At 34.2% G+C, this 24455-nt stretch overlaps 1 long non-coding RNA gene across 2 annotated transcripts; it reads right to left on the minus strand.

The window, feature by feature from the left end:
• Positions 1 to 7546: 7546 nt before the first annotated feature.
• On the minus strand, positions 7547 to 14978 carry LOC128884973 (uncharacterized). 2 transcript variants are annotated; one of them, XR_008459517.1, is made up of 3 exons: positions 14767 to 14978; positions 9906 to 10017; positions 7547 to 9404 (listed from the first exon to the last, which is right to left on the minus strand). It is a non-coding gene; the product is annotated as an uncharacterized LOC128884973 (long non-coding RNA). The 2 variants fall into 2 exon arrangements; XR_008459518.1 differs by having other exon boundaries at positions 7547 to 9197; positions 9287 to 10017.
• Positions 14979 to 24455: the final 9477 nt, after the last annotated feature.

Consider the following 24455-nt stretch of genomic DNA (forward strand, 5'->3'; position numbering starts at 1 on the left):
TAATAATAATAATAATAATAATAATAATAATAATAATAATAATAATAATAATAATAATAATAATAATAATAATAATAATAATAATAATAATAATAAATTAATTACATTGATATGATATATTTTATATAAGTAACTTTAAATTACATATCTAAACTTTAAATAATTGCAAACAATTTCTTTCTACTTGAGTAGAGATATCAAAAGCAGAATGATTAAATCAGAATTGTCCAAGAACAAACTAAGGAAACAATTATAGCACAAAAGATTTTAATAAATAAAGAGATTTTAGGATTAATTGTATTAGCAAGGTAATTTCTATTTGTTAAAAAGGAGTCAGACTTTCAACAGTCTATGAATGCGTTCAAAACTTGTACCATTTGTAGGTTAAAGGTTTGAAATCTTTAGCTGATACTTTGACCCCCCAGTTACTGTTGAGTGTACCGTGCGAGAACGCGTCTCAATCCCATCGCTACGAGTGAGAGGTTAGCGGCATTAACAAAGGGCAGAATTGATGCTCGAAGCTCGAAGAATTAATCACTAGAAGCATCTCGCCCCCACTCCTGCAAGACGCTAGAATCACCAGCCGCCCTATTTCCCCGTCGTCGAGTGAAAACATCGTATCTCACCATTCTCATCACCGGCACCGCACCGCACCGCACCGACTCAAAGCGGGCGTGTACGCGCATCAACATCAAGAAGCTCTGGTCCCTGACACATAATACAGCATACAGCATCGACAGTAGAGTTTTCGCGGGGCCCTCTGGGGAAAGGATCGAACCGTTTGGTGGCGCAGGGTTAAAAGGAAGCGGGGCGGAACAGGAAGCCAACCCCCCCTACCCCCTCCGAGGTTCGCTCGTGCCGCGCAGTACAATATCGCGGCAACATAACTCTTCTCCCCTCGTTCATTCTCCGCAGCCCGGCAGAAACATCAACCCTCATCCTCCTCGGTAGCCCTGTACCCCTCCGCAGCCCCTCGCGCCAACAAACTTCGTCCAGCTACACCTCCCGCCCGCTTTGTTTCAATAATACTGTTTATATTGGAACGCAGAGCATTGATCTGTTTGCGCGGCGGCAGGTTCGCGTCCCTCGTGCTAAAAGATGGACGTATCGGACACGATTCCGAGCCTCGGCGAACTTTACATTCACAGCCATGTACCAACCAAAATCGATCCAATCGTTTCGGAATATTATCGATCGATTCCCTATTTTCTTCGAACCTTTTCTCTACGAGTTTTCTAGATTCGCGGAGACGGAAAATTGTACATTTGACGGATTCGATGATGTCTCGAAGCATATAGCAACTTCATCTCTACGTTTCTAAAGAAAATTCACTACGTGGAAGAATCGTGCTCGGATTAAATACGAGAAAGATGTATTCGGTGATGCAACACTTTTCACCCATCCCACCCCCTCCGATATGCGTCGCCATACGATGGATCCAATGAATTCCACAGCTTTCCAATTCCGTTCTTAGAAATGGAGTTTAGATGCAGTTGATGAGGTTTCCTCTGGAAAATACACACTCGAGTCGCGTAGAGAGAGATAGAGAGGTGGGTGGAGGGGGAGTCGTTCTCAAACTTTCTTTTTTCTTCGCGGGGAATGTATCTCGGGGGCAAGAGTGGTACGAGTCAAGGGGTTTGGTCAGCGGCAGAGATGGACCACGCGATTCTATTGGTCAGATGTGATGCGCATGAGCCGTGGGGGTGAATGAGAAACGACGAGAACCTGCAATATAACCTGAAGAAAGACTCGATCGGAGTCGGGTCACGTAATGTTCCTCCACCTCTTCGGGCTCTACTTTATAACTTCTATTAATCCTTTCGCATCGGGGCTTAGGTTGCCTTAATGAAAAATCCCTCCTCTACGACCAGCCCGTCGTCTCTGCCCGTTTCCATTTTTTTCGTGTCCACGTGTATGGGATTTGAGTAGCGATGGTCATTCGATTATCTTCATTGGAAACGGTACAGTCGTAGAAATATCGAAACCGGAGTCCAAGTTATGTATGTTAGAACACTTCTAATAATTTTAAATTACCTAATGATATTAACTCTTGATACTATAATTGTTTGCTTAGTTTGTTCTCAGCCAACTCTGATTTCATATTTTTTATTTTTATATCTTATTTTGAATATAAAGAAATTACTCGCAATTAACTCAAGCTTAGTGTTTATTCACAAAACAATTGCTCGGATATACTCTACCGTTATGTGTATTTTTTTAATCCTTGATACTTCTTAAAACGATCTCCTGCGTATAAAAATGGTTTCCTTTCACAAGTTTTACAATATTACTCTCGTAAACAGGTATCAAACCTTCACATACAAAAATGAACACTATCTTTCTAAATATTTTAGATAATTTAAGAATATCAGTTATATGTATGTATTCAATTCGATGTGATTATGGTTAAACATGTTGTAAGAAATACTAATATTATTACGATGAGAATTGTATAATACCAAACTTTTACGTACATTACATGTACTTAAAGCATTTTTCGAATAAAACTGTGACTCACAATCAGTGATTAGAAATAGCTTTTATATCGACCGTATAAAGAGTCGTATTAGAGAATACTTCAGAGGTTATTATCGTGCGAGAGAAAACAAAGGTTTCTTCAGGAATTTTTATTTTACATAACAAATAATTGTGAAACATCAATCTTTTCAGATATAATACTAGATGTGTTAACCTAATAAAGAAAATTTGTGTTGTTTATTATTAATAATTATGTTTATTGCCATAGTCACCTGATATTTATCCAAAGGCAAAAAATCAAATCAATTATTAAAATATAGTTTCTTCGGTATCGTTTGTACTAGGAACACCTCTAATTGAGAAACAAAAACGAAATGGTAGACGTTTGAATTTTGTTAACACTTTGAAAACGTATGATAAAGATAAATAGCTTTTTGAGACGTTTTAGACTTCATAATGTAAAGAGTTAAACACATACCCTCAAGTGTTCCAATATTTGCTTTCCTGTGTAAAAAACTGTCTATATTTTTGTTGTTCCAAAAATTAAATTCAGAAACAACTTCGTTTTTTACTTTCGTTACACTTAATTTCCCAAATCATAAGAAAAAACTGATGACACATTCCTTCGCATAGCAAAACTTCAGTCAACTTCTACAATTCGACGAAGCTGTTCATGAGCCCAGTATAAAGAGACATGTACTTTATTCTATCGACGATCGCTCAATTTGAATACATACCGGATGTCAATGCTTCAAATCTGATTTGCCGCTAGGTTGTCATTTGAAGGGTGCTTCAATACTGCAATGGCTCCAGAATGAGAGATATTTTTAAAAATTGTTTATAAGAATGCTGTACTGTGAGTTGTTTTGAAAATGTCATTATGTTGTTTTGAGCACTTGAACAAACGATTCACCCGAAAACCCGGATAAAATATAAGGAATGGTTTAATTTGTATGAAATTTCGTACACCAGGGTTTTTCGGTCCGATAATTACGAATCTAAAATCAAAATTTAAAAAATCAAAATGGCGGATCGAATATGGCGGGACATAATGCCAATAGTGACTGGATTTAGATGAAACTTGATATACAGGCGTTTTTCAGTTCACTAATTACGGATTTGAAACGCTGCAGCGTTTGAAAAACACATTATGATTTGATTCCTAGCTTTGTGACCATAGAGTATATTTGAAATTAAAAAAGTAAAAAATTTTCATAAACGAAAGATCCATGGCTATCTCCTGATTTGGAAAAAATTTAATATCTTAACAAATTAGAAAATGTCACCTCTTTGAAAAAAAACTTATTACTTTCATGGAACATATTAACTATTTATTGAAAAAAAAGAAAAAATCAATTTGAATTCAATTTTATCAATTGACTGGGTCAAGGTATAGAGACAAGTTTTTTGAAAAGAATATGAGTTGGGTCATATTGAGCGGAAGTATAGCTTTCTGTAAGCTGTCAGCCAGGTTAGACAACGTGGCTTAGATATAAACGTGTTTAAAGTTTGAGTAGCCTTCGATCGAACGCCTAACACACTCAATGTTCCACACTTAAGGCTGTAACTGCAGCAGTTCTAATGATTTCTTTCTCAAAATTTGACACAACATTCTTGAAATGTGCATCTTTCGAGAAATGCAACAATTTTAGAAAGAAAGTGTACAATGGTGTGACCTCTTGACTCATGCATACATGAACAATGTTATACTAAATAAAATTAAAAATATATTTTCTTATGTGTTTACTGTTAAAAAACTACTAAAACTACTACTTTATAATAAAAATTAAAAAGTCATGTAAGACATAATTAATAAAACTATTCCTCGAAAAATAGTATCTTTTATGTGATTATATACAGCTCAATAATTAATTCTCTATTATAATAATTTTGAATAAAAATGTCCTAACGGAGATATAATATAATATAATATCCTAATAGAGAATTCATTATTGAATAATTTTAAAATGAAGTTCACTTCATGAAACCGCCGCTGGCTTGGCGGTTTCAGCGTTTAGAAAACATCTCAAAAACACATCCCCTCATCAACACAATTCGAGGTTATTGAAATAGACAAGAATTTTAAATAATTACCAAATGAACATTTATATCATCTAGGTGCAAGACTGTACATCTAAAAGGAGACGAAAAGGTTTGGAAAAAGGTCCCAGGACGACGCAAAACCGTGCGAACTCGAATTGAAATTCACCACGGCGGTGTTCGCAAGCCTTCCGAGCGGAGGCCCCGAAACTCGTTCCAAGAAACAGAAACAAATTCGAAGTCGAGATGCGTACTCGAAAAGCGACGACCGGGAACAACGCCGCGAACGAGACTCGTCCCTCGACGAAAGAACAGAAGCAGCTTTTCATGGCATCGAGAACGCGGAAAACCAGCTAACGACTCGACAATTCGCCCTTATTCACCAATCTTGGCCTCGGTTCTCGAACTACTGTTTACCCGAGCGTATCGAGCATGACTGGAGTGCGACACGAATAACTGAGTAGTTGAGTTCTGCTTGTCGCGGTTCTATAATATTATCAGAGCATTGTGCCTGACTAATTAGCTCTACTAACGCAATCTTGGCTGATTACGCATTCTAGTCGACGGTTTTCGAGCCACTGCTCCCACAGAAACGACGCGACATCTCGACGCGTCTCTTCCGAGCACCGTAATCCCGCGGTATTCTCAAAAAAGAAACGGGTTGAATGCTGAGCAAAAGATATCTGCTGAAAGCATCTATTTTAACCAGCTTTGAAGAGGAGGTTACTCAATTCGACATATACAGGGTGTCCCAAAAATCTTGTAACACCTTGAAAGGGGTAGTTCGGGAGGTGATTTGGAACAACTTTTTCCTTAGCGAAGATGTTGTCCGAGAGTTCGTTAAGGAGATATTAATAGAAAACCCCGACCAATCAGAGCGCGCGTATACTGTTGGAGCGCCCGCGGTAACGAAGGCTACGCGCTAGACAGCTGCAGTAGCATAGGCTATGCGTTCGGTGGCCGCGCTCTGATTGGTCGTGGTTTTCAATATTTTTGGGACCCTGTACAGGGTGTACCAAAAATGTTGTAACACCTTGAAAGGGGTGGTTCGGGAGGTGATTTGAAACAACTTTTTCCTTAGCGAAAATGTTGTCCGAGGCTTCGTTAAGGAGATATTAACAAAAAATCCTGACCAATCGGAGCGCGCGTATACCGTTGGAGCGGCTATGGTAGCGAAGTCAACGCGCTAAGCGGACGCATCAATGTCCTTCGATGCACGTCGAGTCACTTGTTCGCGTATGAGCGCGGCCGCTTATTTATTTAAATTATGTAATAGTAATTAATGAAATAGTTAAAGAAAGTAAAATTTTTGGTGTAGCAACAAACAGACTTATAGCACTTTCGATAATAATAAATTATAAAAACAATAAATAATATTAGATTTATATTTTTATTGAAGTTGATTGTTCTGCAATGTATTTGTATAAAACTTTTAAATATAAAAAGTAATAATTAAAATGAAGACATGGAAGAAGACGTAAACTTACGTTAACTTTATTGCTATATGAGGGAAGCAGGTGGACAAGTGATATTACGAATGCTTTTGGTACTTCCTTTGATGTTCTCCCTTTTATGTCTTAATTCGAACTGAACTGAACAAGTCTATCGATTGAACGCCTCACGTTCGATAGTGTTTCGTTTACTATGTACGTACATACTTTATGTACATTTCTATAAATTTTATTAAGAAATATTCTAAATGATGTTATAGAAAACTTTGCAATAAAACAATTGCAAAATGTAAACTATTTCGTTAATAAGTAAGACTTTTCTTGCAAACTTTTAAACATTTGCAATCTTTATTTTAAATTTTGTTCTCAGAAGTCATCTTTTTACTTCTGCAGTAATATTTTTCCAATAATTCTTCCAATTATTACTTTCATAGTGTGAATGTAAATTGGTAGCATTATTTTCGTTTATTCTTAAATTTGATATTTCTACGATTTCAATTCTATTTTTAATTTGTATCGATGTTATGTTAATATTGTTGAAACTATTTTCTGGAAGGTTATTTTAATCATTGATTATTATGAATGGCTTTATCTCACCATAAAAAGAAAAACATTTTTCCAGTAACATTGTACGGTTAAACTTCTTTCGACAAATTTATAAGTGTATTGTACATCGTTACCTGTATTATTATAAATATGAAAAACAAGACATGTATGTCTAATTAAGCTTGTGTTAACTTATTTATATTCAAATGTGAAGTTATACCATTTTCAACAAAATCGGTTTATTTATCTTCCGTACAATAAAACATTTATAAAGAGCTCTCCTACTTTACTTCGAGAGTGATTCACATACATGCTGAGTATGCGCAAGATACATGCGTGATAAACATTGTGTTCTTTACTAATATTAATGCGAGTAACTGAAGCTCTATTGTGTTGTAATTTTTTGTTATAGTTTCGACACTAAACATGATTAAAGACAGTAGCGGCACCACTGTTTCGATCAGGCTATCTTTTCTCGGTATTGGGCGTAGTTGTCCAGATTAACAATATCAAGAAGAGAAAAAGAACGATATGGGAAATCGGTGGAAAAAAGCGGTGCCGATAAATGGAGGACGAGAGCGAAATAAAGAATCGATCAATGGTACCGGTTGGCCATGCGACTTCCATTCCGTTCGGCAAATATTTGGTCAAAACTGACGTCAAAGTGGAAATCCACGGTCTCCGGGGTTCGGCCATTGTTTCGAGAAATTTGTAAAGATCGAACCCTGTCACAATGATGCCAGCGTGTAATCACCGGCTTTTTTTTCGTCCATTGAATATTTTTGGTGCGTCGCGCAATTCTTCGGCCAGCCCGATTCGAACTTTTCCAAGCCATCTGAAAAGCTGTGATCACCGATTGTCAGCGGATCGGTTCCGGACCGGTCGGAATGAAAAATAGATGAACGCATTGAACTCATCCCACCTACGCGAGATTTTTTAACAAAAACGGGAATCCAGCCAAACGTTTTGCTGCGTGGACGCTCGTTTTGAGAGAGGCCGAGTTACGTTGTGTTCTTTTCTTTTTTAATTACTTTCTAGGCCCCTTTCTTTTTACTAGATTGTTAGGTAACGATTACATATAAATGTTCATAAACAAGCTATGTATAGACATTGTTCGTATAGAAATTAAAGAATTGCAATTTTTCAATCCTTTTGAGATTTATTTAGTTACAATTGTTTCTTCTGTGTTTGCTGTTTCGTTATTTCCTTTTCACTGGATTGTTAAGTAACGATTGGATATAAATGTTCATAGCATGTATGTATACAAATTAAAGAATAGTAAATTTCTCAGTCTCAAACAAGCTGTTTATTTACGGTTCGACGTAAAAATTTTTCAAATCGTATGTCGGCAGCCACAATGTGAATCAAACAATGTATCTGCAAAAGAAGAAATCAAACAAATTCGTAGAACATATTAGTTTAATTAGTACCTATGCGAAAATTGCAAAAACTCTTTGTGCGTTAAATCGGGTTGGCAATCATTGACACTGAGAAGAACGATTCGTACATTTTTCATGTTGAAAATAGTTGAAATAAATTTTAATTAAATTCTTATTAATATGTTTCACTTTATTTCATCTACTTTTTTATATGTATCGTTTAAATATCATTCATGTTTTATAATCTTCTGTTTTAAGTTAAAATTTTGGACTAAAACTATTAACTTATTTTTAAAATCTATGTTTCGCTAATGTAACAGTACCTACTTCCAAAAAAAGTTCGCAACTAAGAAAACAAAATTAAATTAAATTAAATTACTCGCCTTATTATATTACAGATCAGGGATTATTCTTTAATTTGCTCATATTGTTGAAATGTACACGCATTTTAAATTAATAGATCACCGAGCGAGGCGCCACAGGCGGAACGAGGCAGAAGCCAGATCGGTTGTGGCACATTACGGAATCTTGCAGCATCGTGCACGATATTAATGTGTTATATTTATACCATATATAACGATATTAATATTAATGTGTTTTTACATATATGCAGTGTGAACCTTTTATTTTATTTACCCAAAGTGAAATTGTCGAAATAGTTGTACCTTAAACAATAATCGAAAGAAATGAAATTCTTAATACATGTATACTTTCACAGTTATATTTTGTTTTTTATAGATATTGTAACTTCATTTCTCTTTAATTAATGTGTCTGTGGAGTGATAATTTATTGATTCAAAAACCAAACACTATTTCCTAACCTTAAAAATTACCTTTCACACAAACCTAAAATCTAACATTCCTTTGACTAAACTATAGCCGACTGAAGTTGTCCAAATATCATTGAAGATCGTGGCCAATGGTCAAGATGGATCTTTTCATCGGAACTTCGAAGCGATCAAAATGGATTCGCAACGGTATCTCTGGAAACTCTCACCACTGATATTATCTTCCCGTTGCTAGTTTCACGGGTCCGTGGCCGGGGATCTCCTGCTGTTTGCACAGTTACGCGCAAATCTTTGGTCTGGGCGCCGCGTCGGGTCCATATTAAAACACCCCTATGCGATCTACTGATGGTAACAAATAATAGCCGAGACGAGGGTCGAAGGGGGTCACCCCCGCCTGTGTCGCTCGTGCGCAGTTTCTCTCCTCCTTAGCTCATCTTTCGTCTCTTTTTTTCGCCGTGCTGCCCCTCTCGATCGTTCTCCATGGAGCAATTTATCTGCATTATACCCTCAGTTGACTACGGTGAGTGTTTTGACAGGAACAGCGTTATTAAATGCCCCGGATATCTGATCCTCGACACCCCTAATCTGTATAATAACCGTTTACCTTACGCATGGACGGTCATCGCGCGTGCCAACTTTCACGTTGTCCGTTTGTTACCATTTTTCATCCTTTCCTTTTTTAGTTTTCAGCAAGATTTAATATGGCATGTCTTTCATTTAGCCTGGTAACAAAGAGATTCGTGGACGAATAAAGAATACACATGATCTCAATTATTCAAAAGTAATCACTACAGTTGTACAGTTTTTAATATTTAATCAATATCACTGGGTTACGTTTAAACCAAAATGAGAAATTTCTGTTTTAAAAATTATGAAAATTCTCTTTTCTTATTCAAGATCTCCTTGATATGAAATTGATCAAATCATCTGTGTCCCATTTTATTCTGTTTTATTCAGTATAAAAACGTTCACTTTACCAAAGGAACAAGAAAAATACATAAATCCATAACGTATAATTTTCTAAAATACATAAATCCGTAATGTGCCACTGAAGTAAATTTGACATATAAGTTGTGTAGATGAATGAATGAAAGATTGAAAAAGGACGCATATAGAGGAAACGTGTTATCAGACATTATCACAAAATTATCAGAAACAACTGAAGACGACTACACTTCGAAGAGAGAATGAAAAGAAAACAATACAAACTATAATATTTATACATTATGGCTTAGTGAGTGCTTAACATAAACATTTGAAGCAGTCAATCACTCATTGAACTAGGTATTTCCCTTTTGTGTTAAGAGGTTGCAGGCTCTTCCAGAACGTTTAACCCTAGAATGTAAAGGTCACTGGTTAGTCTTTCAATGGAAAGATTGAGTAATTTTTACTTCTTTTCAAAATACCCAATACTTTACCTTTCTTTCATTAGTACATAAAGTATCAAGAAATAAGGTACCAACATGGTTAAAAATAACAATAAATTTTATATATAAGTCTTTAATAAATTGTAATGAAGTAACAAAATGTAATGCAAGAAGTAAAATTTACTCAATATTTAGATTCTAGGGTTAAAACACTTAATGTTCCGTTTCCATAGCGCGATTCTATGTCTATGCGTGAAACTACGGGGTTCTAAGCTCCCCTACGTGGGTTAGTACGCCAAAATTCGGAAAGTCACACACCACTGAATTTTGTGTGACTGTTTAAGACTTTTTGTTCACAAGGAGTTGTTAATGCTTAAAAGATTGTGAAGAATACTGACTTCCGTAATCGACATCGCGATTACCCTTTCCTGTCGCTACTTCCTGAAACGCAACCATAGGTCTTTTGTTTGATAGGTTTTAAAGTTAATTCTTGAGGGTAGCAAAACGTGTTTGGTTCTTGAATCAATGAATTATCACTCCACAGACACTTCTTATATTAAATTGTGTATATTAATTAAAAAGAAATGAAATTACAATGTCTATAAGAAATGAAAAATATATAACTATGAAAGAATATATGAGCAAATTAAAGAAACACGTTTTATATATATTGCACGTGGCGCACACACAAGAAAAACGAAACAGGAACAGAAAGTATTACATATTCTTTCAGTAGGTGGCAGTCTAGCATGCAACTAATTTGTAATATAATAAGGCGCGCAATTCAATAACTTCGAAATCATTCTTATATGTTTGTAATCATAATTGCATTAACAAGTTGACCACATTATCTAACATATATTGTAATAATTATTCTTTAACCTCATCGAATTCACGAATTTTATTCAGACTTATTTTCTGTAACACTTTACGATTAAAATACATGCTTCTAATTAACATGTTCATGTTCGAGATAGCATAATGAGATTAATAATTATAGGGTAAAGTATTAGACCTCTAATAAACTGTCGTTACAATTTTCAGTACTTAAAAAATAAAAGATAAAAATAAAGGGAGATATTTGAAACGAATTTGTGGAATGAAAATTAAAAGTCTGCAAAATGCTAAAGTCCCCTAAACGATCCCAGTTGTTCGATGAAAAAGGTGGCTTCTTTGATAAGGAGTGATGATGTGGAAAAGCGAGCAGTCCCCACCCCTTCAGCACGGAACCCCAACGGGACGGGTGTCTTGTCATAATACAGCCGTAGTACAACTTAATGATCTATTGGCGCGGCGCAGTCGGGGATGTAGCATAATTCTCGACACGCTTCCTGTCGCGTGGATCGACCATTCGATACGTCCTCCTGCCATTGAACGGGATTACAGGCGTACATTGCTAATTTTTCTCATGCCCACTGTCAGCCTGTTATCTCGGGATGATCCGGCTTCCATTCAGGCCACGACATCCTGTCAGTCCATAAAGAACGTGGGATTTTGCCTATTCTTATCCTCATAAAATTGAACACAAGAGATAAGGATAACTGACGACTTTCACGGAGACTACACTTTCGTTCAAAGTCAAAAAGGCGTATCCCATATTTTGCTGAAATTCGTATTTGGACGCTTTGAAACAGACCTGGGCAAGTTTTATTTGAAATGAAACTAATAAATAACTATTTGAAATTTGTTGGATACTTTTTATTTCAAATATAGTTGAAGAAATAATCTTCAAAATAATATGCAACAAAAATCATTTATTTTAAGAAATCTTTACAACAATTTACTTTAAGAAAAATTCTTTCTTCAAAAACTTCATCTGTAAGAGATTTCTGTCTGAACCCATCTAATATTGTCGCGAAACAAATAATCGTTACACTGGTGCCGACCACAGACGGCGAGTGTTATACTTTAGAAATAGTTAAAAAATGTTGTTCTTGAAATTGAAATTATTGAATTACGCGTCTTATTATATTACAGATTAGTGGTATGCTAGGCAGCCATTTACTGAAAGAATATGTAATACTTTCTGTTCCTGTTTCGTTTTTCTTGTGTGTGCGCCACGTGCAATATATATACAAACTTATTTCTTTAATTTGCTCATACATTCTTTCATAGTTATGTATTTTTCATTTCTTCTAGAAATTGTAATTTCATTTCTTTTTAATTAATACATATGTCGAATTCGAAGAGTCAAATTGGGCGTCTTTATTTTCGCTCATCGTTTGCTTAATAGATTTACAGAGCACAATGATCCGTTATGGTGGGTTTACACACTCAAGCTATTTGCACAAGCCATCTTGCGCAAGCCAATTTGTGCAAATGAACTAAATGAAATATTGCCGTTCGGTCGAAATCTCCAACTGGAGTAGGATATGCTCTTTACTCCAAAAATTATGAAAGACATTACAAATTACCATACAACCTTAGTATCTTCTCAGCAGAACTCTTCGCATTAGAAAAAGCTTATGAATATATTACCTCTACAGTGGAAAGAATGAGTGAGTCGCTGAATATTAAAAACTTTGTTTATTGATAATTCTGGGATCGTCGGATTCTGTGTTGGTCATAAATTTTAGAACACTTAATGAGTCGCTGAATATTAAAAACTTTAACTGTTCTAAAATCCATGACCAACACAGAATCCGACGATCCCAGAATTATCAACATCCAGCATCTATACAATAGTACTACTCAGGAAGGTAAAACGGTGGTGGCAGTCTGGATCCCTTCGCACAAAGCTATACAAGGAAATGAAGAAGCCGAACAACTAGCAAAAGTAGGTACCATAGCTCATATTTCAAGGGAAAAACTTGTCATACCCTTAGAAGAGGCAAAAATATATATGGAACACTTAAGTACGTCAAGAATGGAACACTTACATGAAAGTAGTGCGACATGTAATCCGCCAATATGTAATCTATGCAACGAGGTTTTAACGGTTGAACACATGCAAAAATGCGACAAAGCGTTTAATATAGGAACGGTATTAGAACAATCAGTAGGTAATCCAGAGAAGGTAGAACAAACATTAAGATTTTTGAAAGAAATTGGAATATACGAGGATATACTATGAGTAAAATTAACTTGTAAATTATGTATTAGTCGCTAATGACCTAAGGGTTGATACGACTATTAATAAATAAAAAAAAAAAATATTGTCGTTCACAGGTTCAGTTCGCTTTGCACAATTGTGAAGTGAGAAACCCCGAAAATTGTAGTTTATTGTGTCCGAAATGGAAAATCTGGTCAAATGCGCATGCCTGAGATTGTAACAGAGGCTTGAACATCGTTTACACGCACTAATCTCAAGCCCATCTCAAACCGATTTTCTGTCAGGACAGATTTCACTCAAGCCAAATTTTTTGGCTTGCCCAAATTTCATGCCTGCATTCACACACAACGATTTACTTGTGCAAACCGGTTTGTGGAAGCCGGTGTGCAAATAGCTTGAGCGTGTAAACGCATCATTAGAGATTATCTGTCCTTTCGACTAAAAACAAAAGTGCCGGTCCTCCTCACTTCGACGTTTCATTAGCGCGAGTAGGCCTTGATTCGCCGTCTTTTCAATGCCTACCGCACTTGCCTCCAAAATCAATCCATTTTCGGCACACTTCTTAATTAATTTGCTTAACTCCGACATATGGACCGTTTATTTTGAAAGTGGTGTAAGTCCATTTTCTTTTGTTTCGAGAAAATTAAAGGTTAACGTATCTGTTAATTAAAAAATTTAGAGAAATTATATGAAGTCTGGCAATGTTTCTACTGTTTTATCAATATGTAATTTGGTTATATAAATTTGTTTTAGGCGTATTTTACTAAACTGATATATACTTACGGGCTGCAAATGGACTTACACCACTTTCATAGTCGATGCAATTTCATTTACTGACCAATTTTAAATTGTAAAAAACGAGAATTTTTTAAAAAATTATACACGGACTAATTATACATAAAAAATTTACATAAAATTAAGCATGAATTACTTGATATCTCATTTTTTATCAAGAATGGACTTGCACCACTTTCAAAATAAATGGTCCATATATAAACAATTTATAATCATATCAACATATATAAACATATTATAATTTATATACAACAATATATAAACATTTACAATTCAATAAGAAGTGTCTGTGGAGTGATAATTTATTGATTCAAGATCCAACCACGTTTTCCTAACCTCAAAAATTAATTTTAAAATAAATTATTTTTATTTGGTGCTTTTTTGTCCTCACTGTAAGCGCGCGTAAGCTACTTTTCATCCATTGACTTGTACCTAGCTGCTAACTTTAAATAGTAGTAACACCGATAATCTTTAAAAAATTTTTAAATTCTCGAGTTACGTTCAAATATCACTAAAGACTACAACGTATCCAAATTTCGTCTAAATTCGAAATGTTCCTCCAAAAGGTCCTCGATTTCATGTAGAATGGTCTCTAACGCACATGTGCATATGCATTTTAACCAACAATAAAATATTAAAGAATCGCAGTCTAGCTTATCACACTTTATTTTGTAACTCTATAAATCTTTCAAGACTTGTCGAGATATTTAGAAACATTCTGTATTTAATAGTATTTAAAAATTGATTCGAATAATTAAAGAATAAATAATTTTAAATACAAATTTTTCAAAAATTGTAAGTTGTACGGTTGTTCGGAGGGATTCGATTGGTAGAATCGACTTTCTTCCTCATCCAGAGTTACCTACTCACATTCAATATCTCCTTAATTCTAGTTCTCGAAAGGGGCCCCAACATTTCATTTCCTTCAGATATATCCTCTATTCAGTGTAACCCTGCAGCCGATAAATCACATTTTAACTAGCCCGATAACTTGTTCACCGGAGCTCATCCTCGCCAGCATCGATTCCCGATTATCGGCAGGCATTTCATTCCAAATGAATCACGTGTCTTCGATTCGAAAACCGAACTCAGACTGGTTCTGCGTGTAATAACGAGAGCTGGGAAATAATTGCGGTACAAGTACGTGCTCGCGCCGGGCACAGTTTAATTCTGAGCGATATTATAATTAAGTGGTTCGAGCGTAATGGCCGGCGTCACGTAACCGCTAACACGGGTCCCGGTGCTCATCATGCTGCTTTGTTCAAACAATCAGCGACCCGATGGCGGCCGTCACGCGAACGCGAACGTTTCGCCGTGGTGAAACTGGCCTTCCTGTCTTCGAATCATTCCATCCTGAATCGCGCACTTGAAACATTTATTACTGTCCCCACGAAGCCGATCCAGACAAGGTTTAAATTTACGGTTATGTGGACACGGTTTGCATTGTTGCGAAAGGCTTCTTAACTCTCTTAGTTAGAAGACCCGAGAAGTTAAACATGAGTGAGAGATATCGTGTTAAGGGATCTTTTTGGTGTGACGACCGCAAGTTTAATTATACTTTAGGAATTGTTTTCGAAGACAACGAAATAAAGAATGATACCAGTATTTTGTCTACGAATATTACTATTCAGAAAGAGTATAAAATAAGTATTTCAACGTTAAAATAACTCCTGTCGATGTTGGTATCTTCATGGTTGTCAAGATATTTTGAAAACGGTTTATCTCAGACAAAAAATTCAAATGGTTTATTAAAATATAATATATGATCGTGGTTATGTTGTGAAAATGGCACTCGTTTAAACAGAAGTATCCAAAGAATCATTTTAATCGACCATTTTACGTTCGAAAAAAAATACATACATATATATATTTATAGTCACTGGTGTGAAGAAGAATATACATATTTCAATTTCAAAAGGATTGGTTAGAATAGTTGACAAACAGATGAGAAAATAATGTTTCGAAGAAAACGCATTTAAATCTTTTAAACCAGCTTGATTTCACTTTAAGATCTATCACTTTAGCTCGACCGTGAAAGCCGAAATAACCTCCGAGTAACCTTTTCCAATTTTACCAGTGAATAAAAGATTAATTTTTTTTACATTTTTACAATTCTCGTAAGGCGTATATGATATACAGGGTGTCCCAGAACTCCTGTAAGAACCGGAAATAGAGGGTAGCTGACACGATTCTGAACAACAATTTCCTTTGCAAAAACGTCAGTGGGGATTTTATTTTTCAATTATTAATGAAAAACATCAACCAATCACAGCGTATGCTCTATTTTCAACTATGTATATCAAACAAGTTAATTTGTACAACGATATATCGTTATTTGACACAAGAAGGGTTAATTTAACCATCACCGACCAGAGTAATCAGATTAGGGACTCCGATACAAATTTCAGTTACAGCCAAGCCTCATGTAACGGAGCTGGTAAGTTTGTTACTTATGTAAGTAACGTGCATAAAGAATAATGGCATTATGCAGTAAAACATTATTTTTATTTAAACCAAGTAATTAAAGCTGAGAAAATATAAAAAGTGACATAGTATAAAATTATAAACAAAGATAATTTTCAACTATGAACACTTTGAATGATAAAAAAATTGGACACCTCACAAAATAGATACGCATTATATTATATGCAGTCAATCCTATTAGCATTCGTACCCTCTACATCTATTGAAGAAAGTCTAAATGATACGTTTGATATTTTCAAATAAATGTTACATTGCAAGTATATTATATTACATTTGAATATATAATAATATATGTATATTATAATAAAATATTATAAGTTCATATATTATATTATATTTAAACGACAGACTTTTTACATTAAAAGGATTCTTTTTTCTCTTCTGTGGCTTTTTTTATTTCCAATTCGTAAACAGTTTTTATTACATGGTAACGGTTATCGAAACACATTCATTCAAATTCGTGTAACTCTTGCAATTTCTTGAATTCGGATTTGATATTTGAGAAATATATTACTATGATATTCAAATTTGAGAATGTACAGTAAACAAGAGATCGATTTTTTTACTAAAAAAAATGATTGTCCCCCGAAAAATGACGCTGAGATTAAGACTCTGAGATGGTCATTGTAAGTCACTTTTTCTTAAATAAGGGAACTTTCTACATATATAATTAACGTACAATACAACTTACATATAAATTAAATTATAATTCTGAAATATTAAAAGTTCTTCTTATCTCCAATCTTTTTGTTTAAAGTATTTTCCTTTTATATACTATATTTGATAAGTTCTTTTTACACGATGATGTAATATTTACTGATTCTGGATATAACTCTAAAACAAAGAGCCGAAACGTCAATAAATCAAATTATCATAATTTCAATTATACACAGAAAAGCTTCCTTATGAATATTAATATTCTTATGTTCATTTACGATATATACTCTGCAATGGTTTTGTATAGAGTTCTGTGTAAAAGTCTTAGGCCACCATGTTAAACTTGCATTACATTGAAATAAATCTATGTTAATGGAATAAATAAGATATATTACATATTTGTTATTGCTCTTTATACAGTATACTGGTGACTACATATACGAATAATAGAATCGTAAAAAATTATTTAATGGATTTAGAGGAAAATGAAAGATTAAAAGTTATGATTTGGCCACCCGAAAGTCCCGATTTAATTATGTAGTATTGAACATGTTTGGGATTATTCGAACAGACCTCGACAAAAAAAGGGAGCCTAAAGATGCAGACGAAGTATTAGAGAAAAAATCATATGAAAGTTGTACAAGAAGAATCGACATTGTCACAAAGGTAAATGGAATAGTAAATATTAAAATCTCCCTTGAATTTATACTCTACAATAATATTACTAAAATAAAATATACATATAACCTAATTAAAATTTGTAATCTTTTTCGTTTGGTGTATTCTTTTAATATATCATAAATGGCCTAAGACTTTTGTACAGTACTATACGTTTAATATAGTAGCATTCGCCGGAAATGTATAAATGAAATTTCACCAACAAAATGAAAGAGCTCTCACCTGACACGCTCTAATGAACATATAATTCTGAAATGTCACTCGAATTAACATACGTCAATCTGAATTAGACTTAGCACTCCGATGAGTTGAGTACTCCGTGCAACCAACCGACGAACCGCAACCGGAAATTGGCTGCCCGGTTATCAAAGTTTGCGGCTTGCGTGTCTACCGAGCTACGAAGAGAGGTAACTAGGGGGTGGTATACCGAATGGGGTGAGATATCCATTAATAAGCGAGTGAGAGCTCGGCGCTTCGGTAGATTGGGGTGCCAGGGAAGGTAAATATTAATTTGCTCAAGCGAGCGTCACGATCGACTCGCGGCCATGAACAGGTGAACCTTGTTTCGTGCGTTCAAATAATTATGGTTCTTACGTGTAAAGCTAAGAGTGGATGAGTCGGTCGGTTTTTTCGTCGTTTTATAAACCTGCTCCAGCCATGAAAATTATTCAAGTTGTAATAAGCAATTTTGCAATTTTATTCTAAATATAGTTTATTTCAGATACTATTAACAAATTTGATACGATTAATGATTAATTTGAACGCTACATTTAAGCATCGGGTAATTAATTTTTGCCAAAATTACAAGATCGATGTTTTTCATTTCCGTAAGTTTATATTTTTTCATCGATAAGTTTTAAGCTTTTATTCGAAAAAAGAATTATACGAGTATACGTGGCTGAATAATTATTAGACTGCGGATTTTTATGTAAATTCATACAGTAAAGGAATTTAAGTTTAAATAAAAGTTCGTCCTATTTTCTAACTTATGTAATATGTATTTATGTATTTATTTATGGATATTTTCATAAATTTTCCTATATTTTCATTTGCCATAAATGCATAATTCGCATACTAGTAATTATATATGATTTTTAATTTTATATGCATAAATATCTATATTTTCCATATCACCCTAATTTGTTGATTCACTGAATACATCTTACTTATATACAATGCAAATCTAAGAACGCGTTTTAAAAAACCTATAATTAGAGAATTATCAAACTCTATACATAGTAACACTTGCGTTGTACGATACTCTTAAATTTATTAATTTATAAATTGTCAGCTTCGGTCAACTAGGAGATTCAAAAATTGAAAGTGTGAATTCGTCGCATATAATTTAATATAATTAAAAACAACATTTCATGTATCTATACGATTTCTCTCATTTATGCAATGTGAATTATTGATAAATCCGTTAAGTTATATTATTTATGACATTACTTTTAGTGTTTTCATATATTAAATACTATATACTTGCCAACTTGTAATTAACAGTGAAAGTTGTTTAGTTTTTCAATGGTTTCGTTAGCCTCAGGCCGATGTATCCACAGAACTAACCCTGATTTGTTTCGTTTGTAAATTATGGATACACCGGTCTGACACTAACGAACGCACTACAAAACTAAGCTAATTTAACTCTTAACTCTAAATCGCAATTACGCAGTTACACCCTTTTGACACTAAACCACCGTTATTTAACTATATAGAAGTTGTATACAAATGATTACACGTTGGTTTGTTTAAACAGACTAATTACTTGCTTCGCATTTAAATAAATTCCTCCTAAAATAGCTTTACAAGTAATTCCCGATATTTGAGAGCGAATGCTGTTAAATTGTGATATACTGGAATGGAACGAAAATGTTAGTTTCCAGTTCTACGTATTGTATTTAACTCCCATGATGGAATATAATTCATTATTTTATTTACTTCGCTTTACTAAACAGAAAATTTATTTTAAAATCACTAATTTTGCGTTTGTGTAGAGTAAACTGCATAATATTTTTAACGTCCCTATGTGTAATATACATAAGTATACACAAGTTATATTATTATAACTGTTATATACATAATACATCGTTTTCAGAATTATTTTTGACTTTATTAAAATTAATTCCAAATTTGAATTTGGAGCAGTCCCCCAACATTTTGTATAACTATGTACCTAATTAAATAAATAGATTATAAAAGCTCCGGTAATAATCTACAAATGTGAAATCATTCTATCAGAATAAGCTATTCTAAAAATGACCATAAAAAGATGTTTGAAAATGTAAGTCGTTTGTAACGATTATATACTATTATGTTTGCAATACTAGATTCGTTAAAAAAGAAATTTTACAAACAAATGGAATTTTTAATTAAGAAAACATTTTAATGAATTGAATTTATTATATGTGCATTATATTTTATTTGTTAAATGGTTTAAATAAATCTGGGGTAAATAAGTTTCATCAAATTTAAAGTTTCCTCAAGTACACATTTTTCCAACTATAAGTATTATAATATCTTTTACAACCGTATACGTTAACGTTGCTTAATATTCATGACTTTGCGATTATTTAATTTTTAGTAATACACGACATAATATACATTTTCAAAAATGTCTAATTTATTAATTAGATAAATGTAATTTGCATATAAATATTAAAATTATGTCTTTGTTTTCAGTCAAAGTAATTTATTATATTTGAAAGAAATTATTATATTCTTTTACGTGTTTATTCAAGTATAACATTATAGGTACATGTAAAATGTACAAATCTGAATTCAGATACGTAGAATGGATAAAAAAGCAATATCATTAGATGATCGATGTTTTTAAATATAAAAACGTTTGACTCGTTTGTATTGATTGTAATTTAGCTCCGAGTGCTATCACATCACTTCACCTAGTTGTAAAGAAAAGAAAATTATCCAAGCAATTTTTGTTCATGATTGATAAAGGTCTGAATGACTGTTTAAACTCTACTGTTATCAGTCTTATTTCTTAGGATCTTTGTTAGGAGACCATATTACCCCCATCTTGGCTAAGCTTTTCAAGAATTAGCTGGATTCACATATAATTAAACTGTTTTCCTTTTACATCCGCGTTTCATCAGACACAAAGTCGATAGTCTTTCTGCATTTTAACACTTTATTTACCGGGAGCCTATTTATAGGCTTTTTAATTCCAGTATTTAGCTTTTCGAATTTATTTACTGTGTTGATGGTTGTCTACTCAGAATTTTCAGTTTTTGGAAACAGACTTGGCTTTCGATGTACCCAGTAACAGTATGGAGGAATTATTGTCAGCCTAAATTGGCATATGGTGTTGTAGAAAATTCTTTTTTGAATTAAAGACTGTTTCTAAATAGCCTGGTAGATAAAGTATTAACCAAATGTACTCGTTCCTCTATACGTTAAAATGTACAGACAATCCGAAAAGATTGATTCATAACATTACAATTCCTAATCGTTCGAAATGTACGCCATAACCTCCAGAAAGTGGTACATCAGCTCGAAGTGGCTGCCATAAATCCAGCCAGCCAAAACCCATTTTCTATTCGCGTTTCCCCGATATCGCTCGCGGAATCGGCGCGGCTGCCGTCGCGAGAGCTGAATAATAAATTACGCAGTTAGTTGAAACAATTAATTAATAATTCATGATAGGCAAGGAGGGAATCCACCAGGTGGAGGGAGAGGACGGGGCTGTGGGGGCGGTTGTAATTCGCGTCTGCGTCGAACGGGACGCGGCCGAAAATCGGGGGTTGAAGCGAGACCCGAAGAGGGTGACACATCCACCATGCTGAATATAATTTACTTGAACAAACTAAAATCCCTCCCAGTCGGGTTCCTCGTCGCGCTTCTGCGACCGCAACGCGTTGTCCTTTTCGAGCAACCCTTCCTAGCAACCCTTCCGCTCCATCCCATCGCGCCGCGCCGCACCGCGCTCCTTTGCGAATACTTTATAAGCCCGAAGACGTGGCTCAATGCCGCTCAAACTTTATTCCCTATTTATGTTTATCCGCGGCTCCGAAACACGAGCTTTTCCAGAGAGCTCTTTGCTTCTCGAGGTAGGAGGGTGGATTATAGTGGTCGAGGCAACGCGAAACGGGTGGATATGAGACCTGTTTGCGGGAAAATCCTGGACTCGTCTCGATGGGATCTGTAACTGCGGATCACTCCTGTCAGGAGTGTCTTTCAAGATTAGTGGCGTAGTTATAATTTCATTTGCGTGCTTGGTTAGCGTCGATTGCACAGATGGTTGGCGCCCTTTTTGCCAACAACTTGGAGAAATGAATGTAGAAATCAGACAGTCTTATAATCTTTTTGGCCCAGATGTTTCTAATTTTCTTATATTCTGATTATACGAACATTAGTTATGATTATTGTACACTTATTACATTAATAAATACATTTCAATTCAGAAATAATCTTCAATTGCATAGAGGAAGCGATAGTATGCATCCTGCTATGATACTTATAATTTAAAAAATTAACTGCAAATGTTGTCATTGTGTCCCAAAGAAACTGTATAGTAGACAATGTACAGGTAACCATAATATCGAGCATACGTATATGGTATAACGTTTAAAACGAAATTTTGTCATCCTGCCATTAAAGAAATATTTTTCATAAACTATCTAAGAATATTAAAAACATCATACAGTATTATGTGTATTTAAATATAAATTTAACTCGGCATAATGAATTTAGAAATCAGCCAGTCTATCTTGTAATCACTTGATCAAATGTTCATAGTTCTTTTAGAATTTGATCATGGTTAGGTTACACTTATATTAAGGGGTGAAGTCCACTCAGGATTTAAAAAAAATCGATTTTTTCGTTTTTTTTACATTTTCTTAAAGTATGATATCTTGAAAATATTCTCTGCAAATTTCAAGTTAATCCGATGAATAGTTTTCGAGATATTCTAAAATTACTAAACGCAACGACCCTTGGTGCTCGTATCAGCGCGCTGAAGCAAATGGGGAACACGCTTCTTATAATCAAGAGTTTCCCTCCTTACATTTTAATGTTTTCAAACTCATCAAGCCAATTTATGAAGACCTTACTAGTGATAATTTACTCTCAAGATGTGTCGGTGGATTCAACTAGAACAACAATGAAAGATTCAATCAACTGGAGGGGAAAATAAGCCCAAAGTACATTATTAATTATTATCAGTACACATGCATTATTAGTTATCATGAATGCACTCGGAATAAATAGTGGAGCTAATGCTCGTCTACACGCTGAAAAACTGATTTTGAGTGTGACAAAGTGGCAGCTAAACGCGCTAATATGAACACTCGGGAAGGCAGAATGCTTCGTAGACGGCATCAAATCGATATTTTAGAAACTTCCACATTGGCAGAAGGACTATTATATGGATTAGGAGTAGACGACTCAGTGTAAGTAATTAAATAACTAGTGTTTCTTAACATAAACCAAATGTAACACTTTAAACCTGTTTCTCTTGAAACTATGTTTTCATAAACGGTGACCACTGTAATTCAAAAACCACTTGACGGATTTGAATGAAATTTATACACATTACTCTAGGTAGATATAAGAAACTAGTACTTGGTCGTTCGATTTTTCGTTTTGATGAAAACTCGAATTTTTATAAACAAAAAGCACGCGTATTTAAGTTGAATGCGTAAGTAAACGATCAGAGGTCGCCATTTTGTTAATTTAAAAAAAAAAAAGAACAAGCTACGATTAAGTACTAGATTAATTATTAAACTAATGACTCTTTTTGTCGAACTCATTTTGTCGAACCAGTAAAAAGTTATAATAGTCACCGCAAAACATTACTTGTGGAACAGGTTACAAGAAATATGACAATAACTTAGTTAACAATAAACATTTTGTTTTAAAATTTGTATCGAATACAGTTAAAATATAGAGCAATAACTTAGTATTATTTGTTTTATAAAGTATATTAAACTATTTAAAAAAAAAATAATTCAAAATACCCATTTTTTCATGCTGCTGTGTGGACCTAACCCCTTAATTAATATTATTCTATTATAAAATAATCTTTAAGTATATAGAGGGAGCTTTAATATCATAGCAACCCTCAGGTAAAAAGAACTCCACATGATTCTGATATTAATACAATTATTATTTACTTTCATATTGATGGTGCTTTTTTTTTATTAGATGCACCGTCATGATAGCCCGCTGGGGTTAAACGTCGTTGCGTTGTAGCTGCGAATTGGTAATGAGGCGAATGCCCAAAACGCCAAATGAATAAAGGCAATCACCTATACAATTGCCGTACAATATCTTCTTCTTATTTGCTTCTAAATGGGGAAAATTAATATGAGAATCTGGAAAGAAACCTATCGATGGCCAAGTCATACGTATTATTCATGAATATATAATATATCTCTAAAAATAGAGAGTGGAGAGATAAATCATTTATTAATATTTAATTGATTCCTTATCTCAATAATTACCACAAAAAATTGTAATAAAAACATTATTAATAATCCAGTACTATCACAAAGAAGTTTGAAATACATGTGCTGTGTGAAAATATAATTTTCATTCCCGCAGATTTGAACGAAGATCTAAACTAATTATTTCATTGATGAATTATTACGTCGTAAAATAATCAACTATAAGTTTCCAGCGAGTTTAAGTCTTTAGAATGTGATGATAGCAAAAATGAATAAAGTTAATGAAGCATTACCAAAAAGAGCGAGATTTTACAAGCAATTGTTGATCCGGGTAAGAGT

The sequence above is a fragment of the Hylaeus volcanicus genome, chromosome 2, assembly GCF_026283585.1.
Source record: "Hylaeus volcanicus isolate JK05 chromosome 2, UHH_iyHylVolc1.0_haploid, whole genome shotgun sequence".
Classification (NCBI taxonomy): domain Eukaryota; kingdom Metazoa; phylum Arthropoda; class Insecta; order Hymenoptera; family Colletidae; genus Hylaeus; species Hylaeus volcanicus.